Source organism: Elephas maximus, chromosome 17 (assembly GCF_024166365.1).
Source record: "Elephas maximus indicus isolate mEleMax1 chromosome 17, mEleMax1 primary haplotype, whole genome shotgun sequence".
Classification (NCBI taxonomy): domain Eukaryota; kingdom Metazoa; phylum Chordata; class Mammalia; order Proboscidea; family Elephantidae; genus Elephas; species Elephas maximus.
Window position 1 is genome coordinate 83,285,007 of NC_064835.1, and position 9,799 is coordinate 83,294,805.

General features: G+C 40.0%; 1 protein-coding gene across 3 annotated transcripts in view; it reads right to left on the reverse strand.

Moving 5' to 3' along the window:
• The window catches only part of IL18RAP (interleukin 18 receptor accessory protein), a 41,694-nt gene extending 33,401 nt beyond the window's left edge, over nt 1-8,293 (reverse strand). The window contains exons 1-2 of one of the 3 annotated variants that reach the window (XM_049857018.1): nt 8,210-8,293; nt 561-707 (exon numbers count right to left, since the gene is read on the reverse strand). The gene's annotated coding sequence lies outside the window, so the exon portion shown is untranslated. The other 2 variants (XM_049857019.1, XM_049857020.1) reach the window with 2 other exon arrangements.
• Nucleotides 8,294-9,799: the final 1,506 nt, after the last annotated feature.

Sequence of the window (9,799 nt, forward strand, 5' to 3'; positions counted from 1 at the left end):
CTGAGACTCAGGGAGGGGAAGCTCATTGTCAAAGATAAACGTAAGTTACTTTACAATTTTCCACAGGATCAGTCTGGATGATACATGGAGAACACACATACATATAAATATTTGGACTGGTGTATTTAATTTAATTTAACTAATATTACTCTATTCTGACATGGTCCAAGGTAGCTCTATGCCCCGTGGCCTAGGGATTACAGAAAATGAAGTATGCAATTCTTGCCTTTGAAGAGCTTATGATCAAAGTAATACGGCCATTCTAACTCAGCAAATACCTTGAATCCCTTTATTATCAGTACCCTTCCCACAAAATGCTCAAAACATTATATACAGCTTTATTCTATAGTTGCAGTTTGAAAAAAAAAGGAAGACTCCATTTAGACGGAGATGTCGATCTAGCTAGATCAGTAGTACATCTGGTACATGACTTTGTTATTCTAAAATATGCTACGAAAATAAATTGTGTTGGCAATTCCTTTTAAAATTTATTTAAGCTCTTTCCGCAACTTATAATTTCTGCTTAGGAAATCTAGTGAAAGAACGTACTATTGCCTTACCTTTATTTCCTCTTCTTAAGACATAAAAAAAGAGGAAGGAACTTCTCGTCCTTATTTCAATGACTGCCAGCTTTTGGATCTGAAGAACAAGTGAGAGTATCCATTTTCAGAGAGTTCTACTAAACCTCCTCCCATTCAGAAAGGTACCTGGAGAAGACAGAACAGCGATTTAGCTCACACAAGTTTGGAAATGATGAGATATACCTGAAGAGAAAAAGAAAAACCTTCGGTATTTTCTAAGTGACCACTGACATCTTCAGTGGCACAGTCAGACAGAGGGAAATCCAATTAACTACCTTTATTAATAGAGGAAATGCCTTGAGATGAGGCAGCTAAAATTTTCTCTACTAGTCTACTCGATTAGATGGGGCTTGTGGTTGGGTTTAGTTGAAAGAGTGAGCAAGCCTGTTTCCTTTACAGGAATTTCCTGTAAAGAATATTAGCACTCAACTCAATTTCGCAACTGTGGTTTTCTTTTTTGTTGTTGTTTTCTTTTCTTCTTGTAAAACTAACCTCTAAAAGTGTAATCTTTAAGGTGAAAGGTAAAGCCTTTCTCATGATTAATGTTTCATTCTGAAAATTAAAATAGTCTCTCTCCAACATCCTTTATATGAATCAATAATTTATTGATACAATGAGAGAAATCAACTTAAAGTCTAAAATCACCAAAGAGTTTTTTGGTAACTATTCATCAAGAGAAACTTTCATAAGTTTAACATATAATTAAGAGCTTCACTGATTCTTTGGAAAGTAACTCAAATCACTTAATAAGAACCTTAGAACACTCTTGAGGTCACACTGGTCATAAGGAATTTTGTCTAGAAAGCATCTTTGTTGAGCCTAAATATCATCCCCCCTCAAGAACCTCACATTCTAATAGAGATAAGGTTGATGCATACATCTGAACACAGCACAGCTCCAGGTCTATTTCCATACATAATTAAAATAACAAAATACAAATGAAGACTGAGTTCACTTAGAGAGAAAGGAAAAAAGCAAGTATTCACCTGAGATGAGGGTGGGAGGATATAAAAGGAATTGCCAGGAATGAGCCAAAAAACGCACCCACCCCTGGTTCGTGAATCTGCCTAGAAGTCCAAGAGGACTTGACTTTTTTTCAGGCCTATTGCAGGAGAGGATCCCTGGGTAATGCAAACAGTTTACAACTCTACTGCTAACAGAAAGCTTGAAAGTTTGAGTCTATCCAGAGGTGCCTTTTAAGAAAGTCCTGGCCATCTGCTTCCAAAAAATAAGCTATCGAAAATGCTAGGGAGCACAGTTCTACTCTGCCACACATGGGATTGCTCGGAGTTGAAGTTCACTCAACAGCAACTGGTTTTTATTCTGAGAGGTAAGATGGAGGAGCTGAAAGAACATTCCAGGCATGTGATATTCTGGGCACATGGTATCTGGACACGTGTGGGAACAGCCTCAGTAGTAAGAAAAGAGGCACCAAAGCTAGAGGTTTTAGGAGAGGTTCGGATAAGATAGAAGCAAAGGCAAAAATAAGGCATTGTTTACCACAGGGATTCAAGAACTGTTCAGTTGAACATTCAAGAATATTGGGGTGTGGGAAACACCCTCTGGATGAAGTTTCAGAGACCCTCATGCAGATCATGAAGTTGAGCCTAAAGTCATTTAGAGAGGTATGTCTTAATGTGAAATTTGACCACTTCAGGAGGATTTAAATGGGATTTTAAAAGACACAGATTATCCTGTGGAGATAGTCTCTACATATATGGCTGGCATCAATTCCTCCTGACTCCTCCTTACCCCAGGTTTGTGCATTCTGCTTCTCAGATAAAGAGATGGAATCTATTTTACCTCTCCTTGAATACAGGCTGGCTTTGTGATTTGCTTCGACCAATAGGATGCACTGGAAATGACACTGTGCCACTTCTAGGCTGAGTTTTTTAAAGGTCTTTAGCTTCTATCTCCTCACTTTTGGAAGCCAAAGACCATGTTAGAAGCCAAATACCCTGAGACTACCTTACTGTAAGGAATCCCAAACTAGCCAGATAGTGAGGGCATGAGGAGAGAGCCGCCCAACCAGATTCTAGTTGTTCCAACCATCCCAGCTGCAGACATGCAAGAGAAGAACATCTTGGATGTTCTAGCCCCAGCAGACACCATGTGCAGCAGAACCGCCCAGATGAGCCCAGGTTGCAGGATTCTGAGATCTAATAAATCTTTAGTTTAACTCACTAAGTTTTGGGATTGTTGCTATCGTTAGTTGCTGTTGAGTCAGTTCTGACTCATGGTGACCTCGTGTGATGCAGAGTAGAACTGTTCCATAGGGCTTTCAAGGCTGTGACCCTTTGGAAGCAGATCGCCAGGCCTGTCTTCCGAGGTACTTTTGGGTAGGTTTGAACCACTAACCTTTTGGTTGGTAGTTGAGTGCTTAGCTACCAAACTTGTGCCACCCAGCTGAACATGTATTACCATTGAGCTTAGTAAATTCTATTTCACTTAGAGTGTATTGCTGGGTGAAATAAAAATGGGTCCCTTTGGTGAATTCCTTTTTCCAACCATTTTATGTGTGTCTATGCAGAAACCCTGGTGGCATAGTGGTTAAGAGCTACCTATGGCTGCTAACCAAAAGGTCAGAAGTTTGAATCCACCAGGAACTCCTTGGAAACCCTAGGGATGGTTCTACCCTGTCCTCTAGGGTCACTATGAGTCAGAATCAACTCGATAGCAACGGGTTTATTACTACTGGATCAGAAATTTAGTACAAGGAGAAATAAAATAGAGTCTCTGCCTTCAATGAGCTTGCATTTTAAAAGAAAGAGATAAATAATGACAATTCAAAGTAATAAGCCCAACCCAACAAACATTTACTAGGTTTCTGCTGGGAGTTGTCATTGCATAGATGATTACGGGATAGTTTTTGCCCATTAGAAGTTAACAGTTCAGTTGGAGGCAGAGGGGCTCCTGAAGATAGTTTCCAGTATGGTAAATGCTAGGCGGAGAGATACGTAGCCAAACACAGGGGAGGGGTTCTTAGCTAACTGCAGACTCAGGGATAGCGCCTAGAGGGAACTCACTAAATTTTCCTTAATTTTGTAACCTTGTATAAAAAAACAGTTAATAATCTCTTAAATCTTCAAACTCTTCCCTAGGCTTGCTTCCACTTACTCTTCTTTACCACAACTGCAGTTTGACTCTTCCCTGAGGACTGTGTTTCTCTAACATGTTTCTCTAACATCCTTCTCAAATGGAGGATGCCTCCTCTCCCAGAACCCTTGGACCTCTGGTCCTAGAGGTGAGTAAATGTTCTATTCGCATTGTGTTGCTGCTTCCTGCCATTGTACCTCCCTCCTTTCAAAAACCCCCAGCTTTGAATCTCATATCCTCATATTACTTATTACCCATCCACAAACCCCACCCCGTTTCACTCCCCCTCATTCCCTGAAGATTTTCGCTCCTGACTCAGTCTTATTCTCACCGCTACTACTCCTGTTTTGATTCACAGTGATTTTAATATTCACATTTTAAAATGTACACATAGAGCCATCTAACACTCTGGCTTCTAGTTCTTTGACTTCTTTTTTTTTTTTATTGTGCTTTAAGTGAAAGTTTACAGTTCAAGTCAGTCTCTCATACAAAAACTTATACACACACGGCTATGTATCCCTAGCTGCTCTCCCTACAATGTGACAGCACACTTCCCTCCATCTTGTATTTCCCATGTCCATTCAACCAGCTCCTGTTCCCGTCTGCCTTCTCATCTCACCTTCAGACGGGAGCTGCCCCTTTAGTCTCATGTATCTACTTGAGCCAAGAAGCACATTCTTCACCAGTATCATTTTATGTCTTATAGTCCAGTCTCATTTTTTGTCTGAAGAGTTGGCTTCGGGAATGGTTTTAGTTCTGGGGTAAGAGTGTCTGGGGGCCGTATCTTCTGGGGTCCCTCTAGTCTCAGTCAGACCATCGAGTCTGGTCTTTTTACTAGTATTTGAGTTCTGCACTCCACTTTTCTCTTGATCCATCAGGGATTCTCTGTTGTGTTCCCTGTCAGGGCGGTCATTGGTGGTAGCCAGCTACCGCCTAGTTCTTCTGGTCTCAGGCTGATGGAGTCTTTGGTTTATATGGCCCTTTCTGTTTCTTGGGCTCATATTTTCCTTATGTCATTGGTGCTCTTCATTCTCTTTTGCTCCAGGTAGGTTGGGACCAATTGATGCATCTTAGATGGCTGCATGCTAGCTTTTAAGACCCCAGATGCTACTCATCAAAGTGGGATGTAGAACATTTTCTTAATAAACTTTGTTATGCCAATTGACCTAGATGTCCCCTGAAACCATGATCCCCAAGCCCCAGTCCCTACTACTGTGTCCCTTGAAGTGTTTGGTTGTATTCAGGAAACTTCTAATCTTTTGGTTTAGTCCAGTTGTGCTGACTTCCCCTGTATTGTGTGTTGTCCTTCCCTTCACCTAAAATAATTCTTATCTACTATCTAATTAGTAAATACACCTTTCCCTCCCTCCCCACCCTTGTAACCATCAAAGAATATTTTCTTCTGTGTTTAAACCTTTTCTTGAGTTGCTGTAATAGTGGTCTTATACTTGTCCTTTTGCGACATAATGCCTTCCAGATTCATCCGTGTTATGTTTCACAGATTCACTGTTGTTCTTTATTGTTGCATAGTATTCCATCCTGTGAATATACCATAATTTGTTTATCCATTCATCTGCTGATGGGTGCCTAAGTTGTTTCCTTCTTTTTGGTATTGTGAACAGTGCTGCAATGAACATGAGTGTGCATGTATCTGTTCATGGTGAGGGCTCTTATTTCTCTAGGATGTAGTCTAAGAAGTAGGATTGCTGGATCATACGGTAGTTCTATTTCCAGCTTTTTAAGGAAGTGCCAAATCGATTTCCAGAGTGGTTGTACCATTTTACGCTCCCACCAGCAATGTATAAGTGTTCCAGTCTCTCCACAACCTCTGCAACATTTATTATTTTGTGTTTTTTGGATTAATGCCAGCCTTGTTGGGGTGAAGTCGTATCTCATTGTAGTTTTGATTTGCATTTCTCTAATGGCTAATGATTGTAAGCATTTCCTCATGTATGTTAGCTGCCTGAATGTCTTCTTTGGTGAAGTGCCTGTTCAAATCCTTTGCCCATTTTTTAACTGAGTTATTTGTCTTTTTGTTGTTGAGGTTTTGCAGTATATGTAGATTTTAGAGATTAGACACTGATTGGATATGTCAAAGCCACAATTTTTTTTTCCCAGTCTGTAGGTTGTATTTTTACTCTTCTAGTGAAGTCTTTGGACGACTCAATAGCACTATTTTTTTTTTTTTTTTTAGTGAAGTCTTTGGATAAGCGTATTTGATTTCTAGGAGCTCCTAGTTATTCAGTTTCTCTTCTGGTGTCTATGCATTGTTAGTAATTGACTTCTTCTTTTCCAAAGGTCTTGTCCTCCACCCTTATCTGAACTATTCATCCCTATAGCCATAGAGTAAATTTGTCATTACTTATATTTTTTTTTTTTTTACAATTGTCATGCCTCCATAATCTCCATTTTGAGATCCCACTTCCTGACAATCGCCACCTGTATTTTAGCTTCCACCCCAAAATACTGGAATTTCAACAATCATTGGTCACAAAAGAATATTATATTGATTCCACCACATTTTCAATCACCCCTTCCCAGGAATAATAAGCAAGGTACTCACAGGCTTAATTGTGTTTACTTACCAATCTGTAGTGCACAATTTCAACTGGTTTTCACAACATCTATGCCTTGCTTACTGTAAGCCAGTACATACCATGCTTACTGGTTAATCTGTCTCTGTCTCCTCCATGCTTGTATTTTCCAACTTAAATTCTATTAGTCATATAAGCGTATGACCTCAGTTCACTTGCACCCCCACCCCCTGCTTCATCACACTAATTTGAAAAATACAAAGTAGCTGGGACTATACAAGTCTCCATGGACTCCACACTTTGAACAGACACAACTCATTACTGCTAGACAAAACACACAGCCACACTTGCCAGTCTCACTCCTCCATAACCCAAAGGAAACTTAAATGCTTCCTGGAACCATACCCAAACTAGATTATTTCTCTAGTTAATTCACTATCCCATTCTCCCAGAGAACAAACTCATAGCTCTCCCTGTCATTTCATATCTCCACCCTCATATTCGTTCTCAACTGATTACTGAAAAAACTGCAGCAATTGGAAAAGAACCTCCACAGCTCCCACCACAATATCTACAAACCTATCTTTGCAAGAGATAGTAAGCACCATACATACTTAAGGCAACTTCCAAGAGGTTATCCGAGAAAACACAGGTTCAGGGTATTAGCTGAAGACGAGATATGGCAGTAACCAATACAGATGACCCCCAACTTCCTGGCTTGGTCACCAGGTAGAAAATAGTTTCATTAACCAAGATGAAGAATGCAGCAGGAAGTGTAGGATTGGGGAAACTAGAATAAGTACAGCTTGAATATGTTGAGTTTTAGGTGCTATTACAGATTTCTAGACAGAACTACCCAATGTACAGCTGAATATATGAGGACCGTTTTACATAATCTAAGAGAAGTTTCAAGGAGAAAAGAAGGATCAACAGAGTTGAATACAGCAGAGATGGCAAGCAGAAGAAAGACTGAAAATTTTCCGTCAGATTTGGCAATTCAGAAAGGCAGGCCCAGCGGACCAATGAGTGTAAAAGATATTGCAGCATGTGGATAGGGATTAATGAGAAGGCAAAATATAGCCTGCCTTTTGAAGAAGCTTGTCTTCGAACATGTTGCCCTTGCTTGTCCACTGAGTTGATTTCAGCTCATGGTTACCCCATGTGTTATAGAGTAGAACTGCTTCATAGGGTTTTCTTGGCTGTAATCTTTACAGAAGCAGATAACCAGAACTTTTCTTCTTCAGTGCCACTGGATGGGTTGAAACCACCAACCTTTCAGTTACCAGATAGCTGATTGCAAACTATATGCACTAAGAAACCCTTGAACATAAGTTTTAGACATAATCCGTTGACTTCGTACAATGGGAAGTGTATATTTAGCTGTCTTCTATTACCCTTACAACACAACACACACACACACAATTTCCTTCTACTTTGCCTCCAAGTATAGGTATTTCATAATTTTCTATTAAATCAATATTTAATGTTTACATCGTTGTGACCAGGTAAATATTACTTATGGCTGAGCCTTACAGTACAATCTAACTACATTTCTTTTCGCCTACCAATCTTTGTTTTCATTGAAGTTAATAATTATCTTTTCTTTATTTGCTTATATTTCTCTATAAATCAAACCAAACCCATTGCCACTGAGTCGATTCCGACCTATACTGGCCCTATAGGACAGAGTAGAACTTCCCCATAGTGTTTCCAAGGAGTGCCTGGTTGATTTGAACTGCCGATCTTTTGGTTAGAAGCCGAACTCTTAACCACTATGCCACCAGGGTTTCCAAATTTCTCAATATCTATGATTAAGTCTACACCTGAACATAAAGTGAAAATACCTACAACTGGACCAATAAACAATATCGTGATAAATAGGGAAGCAATTGAAGTTGTCCATGATTTCATTCTTCTTGGATCAACATTGTGAAGTGTTGGTGGTACAGTAGTTAAAAAGTTTAGCTGATAACCAAAAGGTCAGCAGTTCGAACCCACCAGCTGCTCTGCAGAAGAAAGATGTGGCAGTCTGATTCCATACAGATTTACAGCTTTGGCCAACTCTTCAGACATGGATTGGACTGGACAATGGGTTGGAGAGGGATGCTGGTGAGGAGTAAGCTTCTTAACTCAGGTGGACTCTTGAGACTGTGTTGGCATCTCCTGCATGGAGGGGAGATAAGAGGGTAGAGTGGGTTAGAAGCTGGTGAAATGGACATGAAAAGAGAGAGTGGAGGGACGGAGAGGGATGTCTCATTAGGGGGAGAGCAATTGGGAGTATGTAGCAAGGTGTATATAAGTTTTTATGTGAGAGACTGACTTGATTTGTAAACTTTCACTTAAAGCACAGTAAAAAATTTTTTTAAATAAAATAAAAAGATCTACAGCTTTGGAAACCCTATGGGGACAGTTCTACTTTGTGTTACAGCATGGCTATGAGTCAGAATTAAGTCCACGGCAGTGTTTTTGTTTTTTTGGATCAACAATCAATGCCCATAGAAGCAGCAGTCAAGAAATCAAACAGTGTATTATTTTGGATAAATCTGCTGCAAAACACTTAAAGTGTCAAAAAGTAAAGATGTCACTTTGATGAATAAGCCATGATATTTTCAGTTGCCTCATATGCCTGCGAAAGCTAGGCAACGAAAAAAGAAGACCAAAGAAGAATTGATGCATTCAAATTGTGATGTTGGAGAATATTGAATATACCATGGTATGTGAGAAGAATGAACAAACCTGTCTTGGAAGAAGTACAGCCGGAATGCTCCTTAGAAGTGAAGATGGCAAGACTTCTTGCTTACTTAGAACATGTCATCAGGAAGGACCAATAGTTGGAGAAAGACATCATGCTTGGTAAAGTAGAGGGTCAGCAAAAAAGAAGGAGACCTTCAGTGAGATAGATTGACACAGTGGCTACAACACTGGGTTCAAACGTAGCCACATTTTGAAGATGGTGCAGGACCAGGCAACATTTTGTTCTGTCACATATGGGTCATCATCATGAGCCGGAGCCAGCTGGATGGTACCTAACAACAACATGATTAATTCACTCCCAAAGTCTCCAGCAGAAACCTAAATCACCTGTCAATGCATTCAACACTTAAGAAAATATATTCTCCTTTTGAAGACAGTCCTACTGAGGCTTGCTTTTCTGCTCAAATATGGCATATGCACAATTGCCATCCTGGGACTTCTCTTTACCATCAAATTGGATATCTTTTTCACCCCTTTCCTACTTTGGATCCCCTAGCCTTTTTAACCCCAAGCCTTCCTCTTTTTAGTGAAAACCTTCCTTTTGAACAAGCACCTCTTCCAATAGACTCCTGAGGAAGAGTACACGGGAGGTAAGTGTCTTGAAGCCTTGTTGGTGTTAGATGCCATCAAGTTGGTTCCGATTCATAATGACCCTATAGAACAGAGTAGAACTTCACTGTAGGGTTTCTAAGGAGCAGCTGGTGGATTTGAACTGCTGCCCTTTTGGTTAGCAGTCGAACTCTTAACCACTCCACCACCAGGAAGCCTTATATATCTGAAAATCTCTTTATTACATCCTTATATTTGAATAACTGTTTGGCTGCATATAGACTT